Here is a 17,663-nt window from a genome sequence, read left to right as displayed (position 1 = left end):
TTTGTGCACAAGGGGAGTTTGGCTCTTTGAATATTAGCATCGGGAAGGATCGACAGAAGAGGGCAGTCGTTTCTGATGTGGTTAAATCTTCACAGATATAGCGAATGGCAGGCCTTTAACATAAAGAGCTGAAATACTGGGCATATTTTCTGTTTATTTAGCAGTGTTACCTGGTTGTAGTTTACATATTATTTAAGGGCATCAGTTCAAAAGTGAACTGTGGGACAAGTGAGGCTCTGTGTGATGCGCAGTTAGCAGAAAAAGAAAAAACAAAGGTAACAGGGCGTAAAGATGATGGTTTATTTTTCTGGGAACCGAGGAGTTTCAGAGGGAGAAGGAAGGTGCCGTGTAGAGGGAGTGTGCCGGGCTATCTACAGTAAATGGAATTGAATGCTCCCTCAGGTTTCCTACTGGGGGGTTCTTGATCATCAATAATTCAATTTTATGTGTATAGCGCCAAATCCTAATATACCTTATCTCAAGGCACTTTACATAGACCTCAAAAATTATAGCGAAACCCAACAGTTCCCACAATGAGAAAGCACTTTGGCGACTGTGGAGGGATAAAACTCCCTCATGAACTGGAAAAAAGCTCAGAATCAGACTCAGTGTGGCCATCTGCCTAATTAATCATTTATATAGTCTAACAAAGGGCTCTACTGAATGAATTCATAAGGGCAGTCTTCTGGTAGGGGTAACAATGGCTGATTTAGTGACACTGCACCTGCAGTTCAGGAGGCAGGACATCCATACACTACGAAAACAATCTCTGTCCACATCAGTTTTAATCCCCATCCATAATACCATCACGTGACCGCTCGAGTACACTGGGCATGTGCGTGCCGGTGTTAACAGGAAGCATTTGGTTGTTAGTTGCGAAAAACAGCTACAGACAGGAATCAGCAATGGCTACACACAAAAAAATCTGCCGATCATATCAATGTGAAGGTCAGACCTGCAGTCAGGAGTGAATGTGTTAAGTGGTGGTTGTGACTGCTGGCAGTCCCTGTACAAAACCTCCATTGAGAAACAAGCGACCTCCAATAGAGATTTGCACATGGGGCCATTATGTTCAAATCTGGCACCTGGTGCACCTCAGTCTGGGTTTATTCAGTGTTCTTCACTAGTTATTAAGTGCAGTCAGAGTTTTGGGGCTTAGGAGAACATTTATCGCTTTTGGTCTTTTTATCTTCAGTTCATATTACTCAGCAAAGTAAATAATCACTACACACAAAAATATTTGATCTTGATTGTTAAGGTTCGAACTGGTCAAATTAATCATTTCAGGGATCAGAAGATCAGGCTCTGATTGTGATGGGTGCAATAATTACAGGTAGTTGATTGAGTTGGCAGGAGATGCAGAGAAGTGGAAGCCATGCCCAGCCAGCTACACACACACACACACTCACAAACACACAACAATCAAAAAGTAATCCACAAATGGTCAGATAATTCATGATCCTAATGAAACAGTTACAATTACTGTATGTGCATTTCATTTGAATCATCAAATTATTATTTTTTTATTTGTGTGTTTATGGATGTGAAGTTGGGCTTATAATTTATAAAACAGGGACAATATCAATAACAGGGTGTGTGTGTGCTTGGTGTATGCTATGTGGGATATTGACCTGCCATTATGGTGCAGAATCACAACTTCTGATAACGTTTTACAGCCATTGATTCCAGAGGGTCAGCTGAGCAGCTGCAGGGTTTTGGCAGAAAACCTGCTGACTCATGGATCAGTGTGGAACATAGCTACTATCTGCATTGTGTTGCATCCAACCTCTCACAATAAACTGCCAACAACAGCTCAAATCAGAGCAAATGGCAGGTTCATATGAGTAAGACATAATCCAGCTGCAGGGACAGAGGTGGAGGACCTTCCTCTTATCAGCCTCCACCAAGGCTTGTCTCTTCAGGAAGAGAAACAAAACCTTGTTGGTGTATAATCACATTAACAATAGCGATCTTTCCAACTTTGGTTTAATTGTTTTGGACTCATAAGGGACAGACTGTACCTGCAGTTAGTGGACCAAATAGTGGAAGATTTCCCCTCCTTTAGATAACAGAGCAGACTTACATACATTATAAAACTCCTACTGTTTTTGTATTATTATTTCACTGGGTCATTATGATAAATAACTTTTTGAAACAAGTGGAAAAACTGTTGCTGGAGAAAAATTTCAATTTCCTGTCAGTGAGAGAAGTTGTTATTACATTCTTAACGCTTATGATGAGCATCCTCAATCCAGCACACACTTAGGCCCAATCCTATTTCACCCCTTCTCCCTACCCCCTTGTTTTCAAGGGGTTATCTTGCCCCTTGAAACAGAGTCACAAGGGGGAGTGGTTAAAATCTTCCCCCATGAATTGGGACGGCACTTCAAGAAGCCATTACATCATCAGTAGTCGTCATGAAAACTTGACAAGTCATCAGTATTCATCAAACTCCATTGTGATAACATTGTTGAGATCTTAAATAAACCAATGCTATTGATGCAGTTACTAAACAAAAACAAACCTTCAATAGCCCAATAACATTTATGCTAATGCAGGTGAGTCAATGACATTTGAAACTGAAAAGCTCAGAGGCTCTGCATTATTCCACATTTAATCAAAAGTACATATAGCTTCTGGCTGCTAGCAGTGGTCTGTATGGAACCCTGCCAGGATTCTTAGTTATTAGAAGAGCAGTTCAGTAACATTGCTGCTATATGCTGGTTCAATCAAGTTCATCGTGTCTCTTCAGAGAGGGGGGTGTGACATGAAAAAATTCGCTAGCATGGTAGTGATGTTTAAGAACAACCTTTTTTTATTTGTTGTGAATAAAATGACCATAATACATTGAAACAATATTAAACTAAGATGTTACAATTATTATCATATTTCTTTCTTTTTAATGGAGAAAATACTACATTTGAGGGTCTCTCTCCCAGCTTGTAAGGCATTCTGGGAAATTTTTATACCCCTCAGTTTGAAGTGTGGGTCTGAAATTTTTTTATTCTCACTTGGCCCTCCCCCTCCATCCCAACATGGATTGGGACACACTAACCCTACACGTGAACGTGCAGAACAGAGGGGAAGGGCTAAGGGGTGAAATTGGGCCTAAGTGACAGATAGAAACAGACGTGCTTGTCAGACAATCTCAGCGCCAAGCGTAGGCTACATGTGTACCTACGGCGTAGCTTTGGTGCAGAAGCATGAATCATCCTTCAGACATTCACACTGACTGAAAACCTGGAGTCTCCAGCTCATGCTGCCAGTATTTGGACTGTTGGAGGAAGCAACACAGACAGACAGGTCTCTGTCTGATGTCCTAAACAAGACTGGATTGTCTTACCTCCATGTCAAAGTGCATATATCCTCAAAGCCGATAATAGAATACTTGCACCAGGACTGTTGGAAGTAACTTGTGGAGGCCACAGGCAGAAGGTGCTATATAATGATACCAAATTAAATGCAAATATGGTTTTAACGATTGATGATCTCTAGAAATGAACAACATGAATGATGTATTTATCAAAAGAGTCTGCACAGAGAAATCAAACACCCATCTATTAGGGTTCTCCAAGTATCTACTGCTCACCACAGAATTGAATTTTTATCAAATGAATATTTATTGTACTTAGCTGTTGTAACTTTGCATAGTTTCCAGCCTCTGTTCTGATCCTGCAGTATAAGCAGAACCATCTTTGGCATCCACAGAAGTCAAAAATGACAAAAAATGCAGCTTTGAAAAAAAAAAAAACATGAACAGTGATTTTCAGTTTGGTCCATTTCCCATCCACTAACATGGAGGAGGCAGGCTCTATGATTTATACTCTCGCCAGCCACAAGCTGGTGATCGAGACACTTTGTCTACAGTTGTGGGGAGAAGTCATGAAGTCCATTTTTATTTGCAGTCTATGCTTTGTACCAGTCGACCCGGTGAATGTACTGAAGCTATATAACAAAACTTTATGTGATGATTTATCTGTGGTCATGATTATATTAAACTAAAGTACCACCTGATTCTTAATGAGTCAATGTTAATAAGCTATGTTGCATGTCATTAATCATTTACTGGCTCATATAACCATCATTATTCTTGCTGCACATGAAACTGGAAAATCTGCAGTTCAGTTCTCGCTGTAGATGCATGAGCACATAAAAGCTGACCGCTATTATTTTATATTATTATTATTTATATTTAACACTAGGAATTAAAAAACTTAACGTGGCTTGATATTAACAGTCACCTTTAATATTACAGTTAAAAAAACGAGGTTTCTATATTTGTAATAAGATTTCTCATTGAGCTCATGGCTCCTTGTGATGCTTCTACATGAAGCAACAACCCTAAGTGCTAAGCTTGATTTTACACAGTTGATATAACATTGTTTCAAAATGTATATAATGATCTATTTTCTCAGGTGTTGCTCCTTTGTTCAGTTTGAATCAATAGATGTGATCTTGTGACTGCAGTCAACACAAAAAAGGACAGTGGCAGTAGTGACATGATGGAGATCAGCAGGTTCAGGCTTTTCTCACACTGCTCACAGTTGGCAGTGTCACTGTTTTGGGCCTTTAGGCAGTATTTTGTTCAGCCTAAACAATGTCATGGATAATATTGAGCTTAGTTTTGTTCTTTATGGTTGATAAAAAAATATATGACATCTGTAGCCAGCGTTATCACAGTGCTGTTCCTCATCCTTACAATCTCCCCATATGTACCCTACACATTGACTCTGCAGCTCTGAGCTTATACTGGGCTTTGCTGTTACCACTTGCACAGGCCAAGTCTTTCTATTGTGTTCAAATAAATCTGTTCATTTCACCGTTCTATAATTTTAACACAAACCTTTTTTCTGTTTTATGTCCCTTCATTTAAAAATAAATCTTTTGAGAATTAATCTATAATAGGCTATGGTTCACATTTTAATAAATTATTTTTATATTTGCTCAACTTTTGTATTTGACATTACTGGATGTGTTATATTTTACTTTTAAATTAGCTGTCAAGTACACCTTTTTTTTCATCCTTTACTTTATGCGGATCTCTATCAAGTTTTGTACATTTAAAGGTACAGTGTGTAGAATTGTATGATATCTAGTGTTGAAGTTGCATGTTGCAGCTGAACACCCCTCACCTCACCCTCTTCTTCCAAACATGAAAATTAACCTTTGGTAGACTTTAATTGTCATAAAAACTCAAAAGGTGTTTAGTTTGTTCAGTCTGGACTAATCTAAAAAACATGGTGGCCTCCATAGAGAGGGTCCCCTCCATGTAAATATAAAGTATTTAAATATAAAGGGCCTTTTCTGGGGTAAAGAAAACTACAATTCATACAATTTAGATCTTACACAATGGATTAAGTCTGTTCCATTAAACTACTACACAAGCAATAGTTTAACAAATTATAGTCAATAGTTCTATTCATGAAAACATCAATTTTTAAGGTTATGTTTGACTCACTGTTGCAATGGCTTGTCCTTCCCTAATACAATTACAAGAAACATAATAATTGCGAGAGTTCCTGCTGTTATTCAAATAAAGTTTGTGTGTTTTTGTATATTCTGCTGTGGCCACTGCTCTTAGACAGAGAGGCTGACCCAATGCCACACTGACTAATTTTGTGGAGAAATATTCCACCGGTCGTTGTTTTCCACCATGTTCTTGTAACAATACTGATGTCTCATTTACAGTCTGTGTAAATGATCTGTTTTGATCTGGTAGTCCCAGCGTAGGTGTAGTAGTTAGAGTTTGGTTGTCTGTTAGTCTCAGTCCTTGGCCATGCATAATAGGCAAGAGTGGAGCCTCCAGCAATGCATAATCACAGATCCACTGTCTACAGTGGCCTGTCATCCCTAAAAATGACATCAGTTGTCTTTTGGTATGCGGTTGTGGAATCTTGAGGATGGCTTCCACCTGTTTTGAGCCCAATGTTTTACCACTGCTAGAAATTCTGTGGCCTAGCAAAGTTACACTTTTCTGGACAAAATTGCAGCTTAGCCCGGCTGGCCTTGTGGCCCTGGTCTGCAATATGTTTTAGCAATGCTACTGTGTCGACTTTACAGGTCTGTTTTGTTGCTCAACAGATCATCAAATCATCAACAGACTGTATCAGCGAGCTCCCCTTCTGGTAACTCCAAGTCCTCAAGATTTGCATGTAATACCTGAGAGGAGACTGCAGGGGATTCAACAAAACCTTGGGACATGCATGTGAACATATATGATTTACCCTGGAATGTGAAAGCAAACCAGTACTGAGAGTCTGGATGAACTGGGACACTACGTTCTTACTGGTGAGTGTGCACATGGACCGCTGACTCTTTTCTCACTTTTTTTTTCAACAGGCTTTTAAATACTGGTGTTATCCCTGCTACTGCCTCTGGTTTGAGTGGGTATTGTGCTTGACATGGACAATATGTACTCTTGGGTGTCACATGGAGAGGTTCAGTCCCTTTAATTAATCCCACATCATCCTTATCTCTAGCCCATTTCTTTTGTAGCACTTCTTGTAACTCTATGAGTCAATAGTTAATTGAGAAAAATGTCCCCAACCCTTTTGTCTAAATTTAGCATTTTGTGCAAAATGCACAGTTTGTTTTACCCCCAAAAGAAGTGCTCTGAAATAGGCATCTGTATGTTTGCATTCTGGGTGAATACTGAATTCCTTCTCCCCTCACCTCCCATGTACAATCTTGTGAACACAGAGGGACCCAAATTGACAAATCCACTGCACATTTTTTGATTACGCTAGAGACACAAGTGTTGATGAGGTATGTCCATTAAAGAATTTGACTACTGTGGGGTTCAACACAACAGTGTCAGTGCGCACATTTTATTATCGTCATACACCCAATTATTAGTCATAAAATCACTTTCTATTATCTTCCTGGAACCATTATTTTAACTGTGTCTGGTCCTTCACTAGCCGTGGCTGTGCAGTGTACATCAGATGCCTGCATGAATGTGTGCTGTGACGAAATGTGTGTGTGTGTGTGTTATTTTAAGCAGATCTGAGGTTATGGATCTGGCCCCGAGGGTAACAGGTCCCATTGGTATATGTACAGTGGCTTAACCATGTTCTGGTTGTACATATTGACCTGAGATATCTGATGTTCTGGAGATTTTATCCCCTTCCCCTAAAACATACTTTTTTGTGGTGCTTGATGCCTCAACAGTGTGAATATATCTACCACTCCATTTTGGAAGATTTGGAAATTCACTTTGTTTTATAACAAAAAAAGTGTCCCCAGGATCATCCAGATATTTGATACATTTGCCTGCAGAGTAATTTCAGGTAAAACTTCAGATCCACTTTGTCATATTAAACACTTCTCTGTACCTGTGTGTGTGTGTGTGTGTGTGTGTGTGTGTGTGTGTGTGTGTGTGTGTGTGTGTGTGTGTGTGTGTGTGTGTGTGTGTGTGTGTTCACCTGAGTTTGGAGTCTCCTCTGCCGCTAGTCATGCCTCATCCTCTGTGTAGCCTCTGGGATAAGTGACAGTACACCACCTGGGGGTCCAGAGGATCCCCTTTTCATCCTTGTTCTGTTACAGTCTCTTGCACAGTGGTCAAGGTCTCCATAATTCCAGCATCTACTGTCCCATGGACCTGTATTGCATGATTCTCTGCTCGGGGCTCGACCTCAGTTCTGAGGGGGGTCAGCATGTTCTCTGTTTCTCCCTCTGTGTGCTCCCTGCTTGGCTTGGAGCTGTGCCATCGTTGTTCAGTCAAATTTTTTATTTTTTTTGGCTGTGTCTTTTTTCTCTGAGCCTTTCAGACTTTGCTCAGCATGGGTGGCATGGTCTTGGATGAATGACAAGCATCCTCAGTCCAAGCCTTTATGCAATGTTTGCGTACCTGGTGACTGATTTGCTTATCCATAACTTCTAGGAAACAGTTCTTCAGTTCGTATGGAGAATCATTGTGTGGGTCTGCTGGTGGCACCATTCCACTGTTTTCTTTGAAGACTTTAATCTGACCAGTAAGTCAGCATTGTGGACGTCTCGTGCTCTTGTGGATATTGGGTTGAATCTGTCCACCCCGAGACTATCTTGTGCGGAAAGGGTTGCAGCCTTATGTGGTGTGTTCTGTTGGATGTCCCGGTATGAGTTAGCAAAGTGTTGGTTCGGATGACTCTAATGTGCAGCTGAGGCAGGGAGGAGATCCAGTTCTTTCTGTGAAAGTGAGAGCTGAGGACATTGATTAGTTTCCCTCCCCTCCCTCTTGCGCCCCTGCTCACTGCTTTGCTGTCTATTTCTTTTTTCTGATTCACTTCTCCACATTATAAATGCTATCCAATTTATTTTGTTTTTACCCTGCATTTTTTTCATATTTTCCCAATTCATTTTGTAGTGTCTGTATTTGATTTATAATAAAACTACCATTCTCAGGAAATCCAAACTTTTCTACCCACAATGGAAGCTGTTTACAGGAGTCATCACCATGTTTCTCACACATCATTTTTGCAAATCCCATTAGCTGAGACTTGTCAGTGAAAGGTTTGCTATTAATTTTCCCCATTTTGATTTAAAATTCACAGTCACTCACTTACCAGCAAACAGAGATCTCTCTCAGACCTGACATTCATTGATATTATTCATTATTTCCTTTATCAATGGATCATCACCCCTAACGCTCTTCCCCCCAGACGTCTCAATACTCTATCCTCCTTACAAAAAACTGAGATGCTGTATCACACTCCTCACCACCACAATCTCACAAGCCGCCTCTTCTCACCCCTGGAGTCGATTGAGACCTGCCCTCAGGAAAGGTAGACCACTTGGGTCTTGGGCGATTTAAATCCGCAGAATATCACCTGGTATTGAAAGTGGTCTGAAGCTGGTATGAGTTAGGCATCCCGGACGAGCCCCCAATTTGGCAATTCTGCAATCCCACTCTGACGATGAGGAACGAGACACGAATCTCTTACAGTATTGTCACACTTTAATGCTCAGAGCATGGTACACAAGACAAAGGCTGGTTTGTAATATGCAATCAATTACGCAATCAGGCCAAGATTCAATCAGTTGCACAGGACTCAGCATGATCAAGGTTACATTGTAAAGATTCAATCATGATCAATCATAGGGGAAATGAACATGAGTCCATTCTGCATGTTCAAAATGTTACATTTCTCTTACAGTTTTCATTCTGTAATAATTTGACTCTGAATTTGAATGTGCTTTAAAATTTGACAGTGTACTGCTAAGATAATGAATGTGCATTACGCAGTTCAGAATGCCAGAGACAGTCGGAGTTCTTTTCTCCTAGTGTTTAGAGATCTGAGGCACAACACAGTCTTACTTTTGCGGAAGTGCTCAACCACAGGCGGTTGCAGCTGTCAGACACAGGAAACCCTACCTTAAGATGTGCTTTTTAACATCTCCACAAGGCTGTCGAGTTCCAGCTCACACTCTCCTAACACAGCTATTACAGCAGAGATCCGCACATGCCGGGCATAGTGGATTCAGGGTGTTCAGAGATGTATTTTCCGAACGTAACAATGGTTTTGAAACATGCTCCTGGACTTTCCTGACTGGCCACAGAGGATGCCTAGCTGGTGGACCCAAAAAAGTCAGTCCTAGATCAACAGAGATCAGATTGAGGCTGTGTGCACCACAATGCACATAGAAGGCTAATATCTACTGCCTCCTCAGTATTACCTGTGCACCTTCCTGCCATGTTTAAGGCATTGTCATAAGTAGAAGATTGTGTCTCAACAACACATCAGCTGCCCCAAACAAACTCTTGAGGGAAATGGTCCCAACAGTAACAACAATGACTGAAACCTGAACACTAGGGGGAGACAAAATTTCCGCTGTGATTCCTTCAATTATTGTGCTGGCCACGATGTTCAGAATGTAATTCTGTAATTATGGGGCTTTAATATATTCTGTAACCCTCCGTTATCCACTGTATTACAATGGGATCATTCTCCTCTGGCCTGAAGCCCAAGTCATGCTTCTGCATCGAAGCTATGCCGTAGCCTACGAGGCGACACAGGCCAAAAAAGCTGTAATCGGTCCGGTTGGTAGCTTTGCATCCCCGGGCCCCCTGCAGACTTGTCGCAATTTTTGAATTGAGTCGAAGGAACAAACACGGATGACATCTTTCTTTTCTTCATTGCAGTTCTATAAAAAAAAGTAATTGCTCTTCAACATCTCTCAGCTCTATCTCCAACACGATTCATTGTTCTGAAGTAAACGGAGGCTACAGAGAATTTGGAAAAAAAAACTGGACCAGACACGGACGACACTCAACACTAGCATAGAAATTCTACCGCCACTAGTCTTGGCAGTGTAGGTGCACTGCGTGTCACACACAATATGCACAACTATGAATGCTCTTTGCCATGCGTAGACTACATGCATACCTTTGGTGCAGAAGCATGAATCACCCTTAAGTTTCAAGAGATGATATAAATTATCACTTTCATTTGCATGGCCTCTTCAGGCTTGTCGCTGCTGTGCCACTTGATGCAGAGAATTAACAATTGTGCTTAAACAATGCCTTACAACCTCCCGCTGCTTTCCCCATGCCCTGGATAACTGCACACTGATTGGATTGGGTTGATTGCATTCGTAATTACAAAGCAGAGTTTTGGTGAGCTGTGAATTTCTGTTCCAATTTCTGAACCTGCACAAATGAAAGCAGCAGCAGCTCTTTGTCCTTTGTTGGTTTGAAAATCTTTTGTGGCTGTGGCTTAGGAGAAAAAGCGAGTCGTCCACCAACCAGAGGTTCAGCGGTTCGATCCCCATTTCCCCCCCAAAGACACTGAACCCTAAATTGCCCCTGATGGCTCTGTTTGCAGTGTGAATTGATGTTTGATAGAGAAAGTGTTGCGTGAATGTGTGCGTGAATTGGTGAGTGGTAAAACTGTACTGAGAAGCACTTTGAGTGGTCATAAAGACTAGAAAAGTGTTACACAAACCATTCAACATTTAATAACACAAAACTTATTTTGCTGACGGACTGGAATGTAGCCAGCGGAAATCACACAACCATTTCTCTTGAAATGTCGACTTTTTTGTAAGTGTTTCTGTTTCTTGAGGATGTGGTTGCTGTGGCTTTGTGCAATCACTGAGGTCTAAACTAAAATATTTCTGTGGCCCTGTCCTCTGTGCTGGTGCTGCCAATAGGGTCTTCATGATTTGCTGCAACCTGTCCCCTGGCTCTTTCTCTGACTCTGACCCTTCCACCACACCCACTGATCTGTCTCCTAGACTAGAAATAAGTTGTTTCCAATACTCATCGATCGACCATTTTCTATTTGCACTGTAGGATCTGTTTGACTCATATTTGCATGTTCCATTTTTAAGCTGCTGTCTATTTATTCTTCTTCATTCATATTTTCTACTCGGTTGCACTTTAGGGCCTGTTTACATTTCCTTCCTGCACTTCTTAGCTGGCCGTTTATTTATTGGTGTGTGTGTGTGGGTGTGTGGGTGTGAGTGCGCTGCACTAATGTAAATATTACTTTCGGGCTTCTTTGGTGGTGGGTCAATTATCCCTTGAAACACTTTCTGGAGCTGCACCTTAATTTCGTTGTATGTTGTACAATGACAATAAAGTTTCTATTCTATTCATCACTACCAAATCGTGGTTTGTGATAGTGGATCATGATCATAGAGGATGCGGCACCTTCTTAAGCCCTATGAGGCAAATTGTGATTTGTATTAGCTATACAAATACGAATAATAATATGTAATAATATAATAATATGAATCAATACATTGTTTGTTGATATTGTGTTTTTTAACTTTTTTGAAATTAATTTATTGTTTCTAAAATGATAGAGGAAATTACACCAAGGCAGCCATTTTATATGAGAAAACAGAATGTACTTAACAGCCCAATATGAACCTAATAAAGTCTTTCAAATCTTAACTTTGCATCTTTAAACAGCACTGGTTAGAAACACAAAGTCTTCACTACTGTGACTGTATATATTTACTCGTGACAGGGTTACAGTAAATAAACCAATGTTAAGTCAAGGTGTCATCATTTGCCTTGAGAATGGGAATTCAGACACATGATAACATTTGCTGAAATATGATTTAAAAATCCCAGCACATTTTCAACAAATTCAAGTGTCTGGTAAAAGCACAAAGTTAAAAGCAACAATATTAGCTTTGTTGTTTTCCTTTTTTTTTTTTAAACATAAGCCATTTTCAGATATGACCTCTGTCTGGACAATTCGTTCCAGACTGCCTATTGAGTTTGCCTTTCAGACATGAGCGTCACACAGGATGTTCTTAAGTCTATAGCTTTATTGTCTATTCCTGTGCTGAGATTTTTTATTTTCTTTTAGTTTTTTTTTTGTTTTTTTATCTGTCCCGTGTTAAAAATGTCATTAACACACCCACTCGCTCACTGTGAATCTCCTGCTGTATTCTCACATCGGACTCTTTGCAGACTTTATACCAGGGGACAGGCTGGAGAACGTCTGCAGAAAGTCTGGAGGCGTTTACTTGTGCATTTGCATTCACACATACAGGCACTGCTGGGACTATCCGGAGGATCTCCAGAGGCATGTCTGAAAGCGGCTTTACAGTCACGTTCCCACCATATGATCTTCCTTTACTCAAACACATTCAGACACAGAGTGACAGCAAGAAGTTTTCTGATGAATCCACAGAGCAGTATGTGGTGAAAACATCTTCAATCTCCTTTGATGCAGACTGTGTCTATGAACACTGCAAGACGTGTAGATATATCCTAACCCTCTCTGGTCTATCTTTGAAAAGTCCTACACTAATATGGTTGCCTTGTTTACTCGGGTAATAGTGCTCTTGATGCTCAAGGCAAGAAAAACAAACAGATGGTAAATAATTTAGTTTCATGTCAATATAGTCTCTCTACCCGGCATATACGCAGCCAGGATTTTAAAACAGGCTTTAATTTGGTGCAAAATGAATCATCACTTAAAAATTGCAAAGTTATACAATAACAGATGCAGTGGGTTTTTTCTGTATTTTTTATAATTTCCTTCATTTGAACATTTTTGTGTCCTTGTGAGTCTTGTTCAAGCTTTATTATTTGACATATAACGTGAAAAATAAGGAACATAAATATTCACATTCCTCATTGATCAACATGATTGTATGTCTGACGCTTTGAATGGCAGTGTCAGAGTTTTACCAGATGAAGAACGTTAGTTGTGAGTAGGGTAAATAAAAAGATAAGGAAAGAAAAGGGGAGGCAGGAATTTAACTCACTCTCTTTTCTTTCAGGCTGACAAGATGCAGCACCACCAACAACAACAACCAATTCAGAAACATATAGGAGTAAAGTGAGTACGCAATAAATATGTTTTTCAAGTTTTATGTAATTCCAAGACATATCATTTCATGTCATAATATCCGTTTTTAATTCAGACACATTGGAACGTTTCTGAGTGGGAACAGTTTGTTTTAGGTCTTGCCACAGCATCTCAACGTGATTCAAGTCAGGACTCCAAAACCGTAATGTAGGAGCTATTTCATGACTTTCATACACTATTATTATTTGCTATTTTTGAACTTATAGGTTTAGACACTAGGAGGCACTAAGTACTAGACCAGGTAGGATTCACAATAAAGGTGGCAGATGTGTTAATGAGGGGAAGGACCAGGAAGGGACATGGATTTTTACCAGCGCGTGAGGAGAAGCACACTTAAATTTTGAACAGGAAAAAAAAAATCAACCCAACTGTGAATTCAGCCCAACTAGACTGTTGCCTCTGTGGCTTTTTGTTTCATTCCATAGAATATTTCCCCAAACGACTTGAGGGTCATCAAGATTTTGGCAAATTTGTGATGATCCTTCATGTTCTTTTTGGTCGGCAGTGGCACATTGCAACTCTCTATCATGATCATGAGTGAGGCCTGCAGGTCTTCAGATGTTCATCATTCATGTTAAGATTGCTTGACTGGTTATGTTGTAGTAACAATTAGATTGAACAGGTCTGGCAGGGATCATGTCTGGGTGTGGGTACTGACATTTAACCCAATTAAATTTGGTTGGTTGGTGGATTAATTAATGAACAGGTTGTCATTGGGTCAGGCAGGTGAGGATAGCTTTTCACTTCAATAATTAAAATCATGTCATATCATATTTAGTTGTTAGTGTTGAGTACATTTTGTTTGTGCAATTAATTCACCCTAAAACATTAATATTTTCTCAGTGACAGAAGTTCACTGAGCGATATTGCAGTTTTAATTTTTTTGGAACTTGGATTGATATTTCTGAGGTTTCGCTTCGAACATGCGCACATCTAACTAATGAATATGTGTGCTGTTGAAATCTGCACATTTTGAAGTAGTAGAAGTAGAAAAATACCAGCTTCCTCCTTTTTTTTTATTTGCTAGATTGTTCAAAAAAATTGTCTTTAGCTATGCTCTCAGTTAAAAGGCTATGATGCAGCTGCCTTGGAGCTAGGATCATGTAACAGGCGACACAACTCCTGTCAAAGAAATGTATCGAACCAAATATCCACAGCCGGAACAACATGAATGAAATACTCATGGAAAAACTATTATCTTGGTGTCAACTGTTGTATCAGTTCCTAAACTCTCAGACAGACGTCCTGTTACATCTTGACACAGCCGTGGTACAGTTTAAGCTTGTTAACCAAGCAGTGAAACTGGATATTGGATGAACCGAGGTATTTCGTTTTTATTATTTTCATCAACTACCAAAAGCACCATATTATCATCACTTGATGTCAATCTTTCTTTACCTGAGGCGCTACCTGTCACTGTAAATAACAGAGGGTTCGTCCCAAAAGCAGCACAAATCAAATTTTCAGTCCTCCCTTGGTTCACTTGGCACAAATTTAAAATTTGACAGCTACCAGAAACATCACCGAAGCCTTTTATAATCAATTAAGAAATATCCCCAAGACACCATACATGCTTTTACATCTTCATGTCTGGACTCCTGCAACTCTGTTTTTACTTGCTTGAACCACTCCTGAGTCTCCCACTCAGTGTGAAATCCACATAATCAACTGCAGTTTATGAATCCCTGCTGAATACTCACCTTTACAAGATGGCCAAATGTTTTTTTTTAAATTGTATTGTTAATTATTATTGTTGGATAATTTAAATCTATTATATAAATTGTGATTTATTTTTATAAATCTGATTATTTAACTTCTTTGCTATATTAATTTGAACTTTTCTATAATTTTAGAAATGGAAATACAGTACACACTCGCTCCATATGAGATTATCTTCTACTTTGTTATTTCCTATAATTCAGTTTCACTCGTAATAATAATAATTTGGTCCATTACTATTCTGTATAATATGCACAGAAAGGATGTGTGTAGATCTGTTGTAGCAGGAAAGTCTAAGTTTTCATTGTCAGCTTAAATTCAATTTTTTCAACAGACGGAATTTAAAGGTATCTTTCATCTGCAAAATGTCATTAAAGTAAACAAACAAGCTGTGCTCTCAGCTCATTTCTCACTGACAGATCATTGATTAAGACTGCAGGCTGCTGCACTTTAATTTTGTGACACAGTCAGCGTTTTGAAGCACGGTTTCTTTGTCAGCTTTGATTACCAGTGAAATGATCCATCTTTATAGCCAGTGCCTGTTCCTTTGAATGACCTGGCCAAAATGACAGCATAAGATACTGTAGGTAACAGCACGTTCCATGAGAACACGTCATCATTCAACAGGAGTCTAATACGAGAGATGAGACGACATCCCTCATGAAACTTTAAAAATATGACGGCAGCATTTTCAGATGCAGCTCAGTGTGATAATATTTAAGCTTTTAAACCTAGCTGGTGTTTATATGTCAAAACATTTAGAAGTGCAAGGTGCAATGCAAGTAGCAACAAAAGATTCAGGTGGATTCAAGCACTGAAATGTAAATGTGTTAAAAGATTTGAGAATGATCCATGTGGTCCAGAGCTGGAACAGATCCCGAGATTGTGTGGCTTTCGAAATGCACCAATGCACAGCAAACAATTTCATGTTCACTCACCTTTGAAATCCAGGTTCCACCGCTACCTTAAAAATGTCAGTAAACTGAATTTATGCTACATGATTAGTTCAGCGTAATAAGATATGAAGCCGTATTGAAGCCAGTTACCTGTACATTACCAGTACAAAGATAGCAACACTCAGGAAACAGAGTAGAGTTCTTAAGGCCAAGTCTTTACTGATAATCAAGAAGGTCTAACATAGACACAGCAGCCAAAAATCCATTAGAGCAAACACAAAGACCAAACGTTGAGAGCAATGAACACACGAGGGAACAAAGACTGGCAATGAGAGATGGGAAACAGGGAAGGGTTTGATTTAGGGTACACCAGGTGTAGGTAGGTAATGAGGCGCAGGGGTGAAGGGAAATACAAGGGCAGGAACTGAAAAGATAAGACAGGTAACACAAAAAGTACAGGTGTGACACACACACAGGGAAGATGGCAACCCCCACTTCAAGGAACATACTCCAGATGCAGCCAAGACCCTGAAGGCTGCTCATTGTTTTCAGGTTCTGGATCAGTCAGGACGCTGGCTCAGGATCAGACAGTGGATCAGCCGGTTCTGGACGGAGGAGATTTTCTTGAGATTCACTTTATGTTTTTATATGAATAAGAAGATTAATCTGTGCTTTACATAACAAAAGCCGTCCCAGATTTACATCTCTTCTGATTGTGAGGACCATGTGCAGTTTTGAATGAGATCGAGTGGGACCCTTTCTCAATGTGGGACTGCATGGAATGAACATTTACCGCCAGTGTCACAATGGCAGCGTACATGGTGAACTTGTGGCATAAATAATCTTATAAGACGGTAAACTTAAACAACAAGATAAAAGTACATAGGCTCTGTTTCCATTTCTGTTCTCATGTGCTCGTGAATTTGTTGACTTCTGCTGCATGTACACACGTAGGCCTGCTCACTCAACTTGTTGTTTACTTCTGTACAACAGCATCTTTCATTACCTATTATTTTTCTGCACAGTGTGAGTGTAGCTTTGAACTCAAAAATCTAAAATGTTCCCTGCAGTCCTTCTGCTTTATCATTTTCAGGGCGCTGAACCAAATTGCCTTAGAGAAAAGTGCTGCACATAGATGCACTGTATGAATGTGTGTGTGAAAAGGTGAATGGCGAGACTGGACTAAAACGCTTTGAGTGGTCATTGAGACAAGAAAAGCACGTTATAAAAATACAGACCATTTACCATAAATACAGACCATTTAGTAAGCAATGGTGGTAATATACATTTTAATGCTGCAATATACTGAACAGGTGTAAACTGGAATCAGGGGTAGTTCTCTTTTGCATATCTCTGCGTGACTAATGCCTTCATACACCAATATAAATACCTTTTATATAACAATATCTGAAGACCTTCATGCATAATGTAATATATCCTCCACTGGCAGTGTTATTTGCTAAAAGAGGTGTTAGGCATGATGTGCCACTTTTAACTTCAGGGGGAAATGACATGTGGAGGTGCTGTAAGTAAGTAAGTCTTCCTCCTTCCTCTGTCCCCCCTGCTGTCCACTCAGCACAGTGATTCTTCAGCGTGTCACTTAGTGCCGAGTCTTCCTTAGCCTACAGGCTTCAACGCTTTTAAAAGTTCCTAGCTCCTAGCAAGGTTAAGAGTCATGAGAAAAAGTGTGGAAGAAGAATCCATAAATCGGTTACTCTGCTTAGCAACTGCAGAG

General features: G+C 39.9%; 1 long non-coding RNA gene across 3 annotated transcripts in view; it reads left to right on the top strand.

Annotated features, from left to right (window-relative positions):
* Positions 1 to 17,282, top strand: part of LOC138405323 (uncharacterized) — a 31,963-nt gene extending 14,681 nt beyond the window's left edge. For all 3 annotated transcript variants that reach the window (XR_011239040.1, XR_011239042.1, XR_011239041.1), the window contains exons 5-7: positions 6,082 to 6,288; positions 13,225 to 13,283; positions 16,481 to 17,282. This is a non-coding gene — a long non-coding RNA (uncharacterized lncRNA). The remainder of the gene's footprint in view (positions 1 to 6,081; positions 6,289 to 13,224; positions 13,284 to 16,480) is intronic.
* Positions 17,283 to 17,663: the final 381 nt, after the last annotated feature.

This window comes from Paralichthys olivaceus, chromosome 17, assembly GCF_024713975.1.
Source record: "Paralichthys olivaceus isolate ysfri-2021 chromosome 17, ASM2471397v2, whole genome shotgun sequence".
Classification (NCBI taxonomy): Eukaryota; Metazoa; Chordata; class Actinopteri; order Pleuronectiformes; family Paralichthyidae; genus Paralichthys; species Paralichthys olivaceus.
Note: the sequence above shows the minus strand (reverse complement) of the source record. Positions and strands in the feature narration are given on the sequence as shown.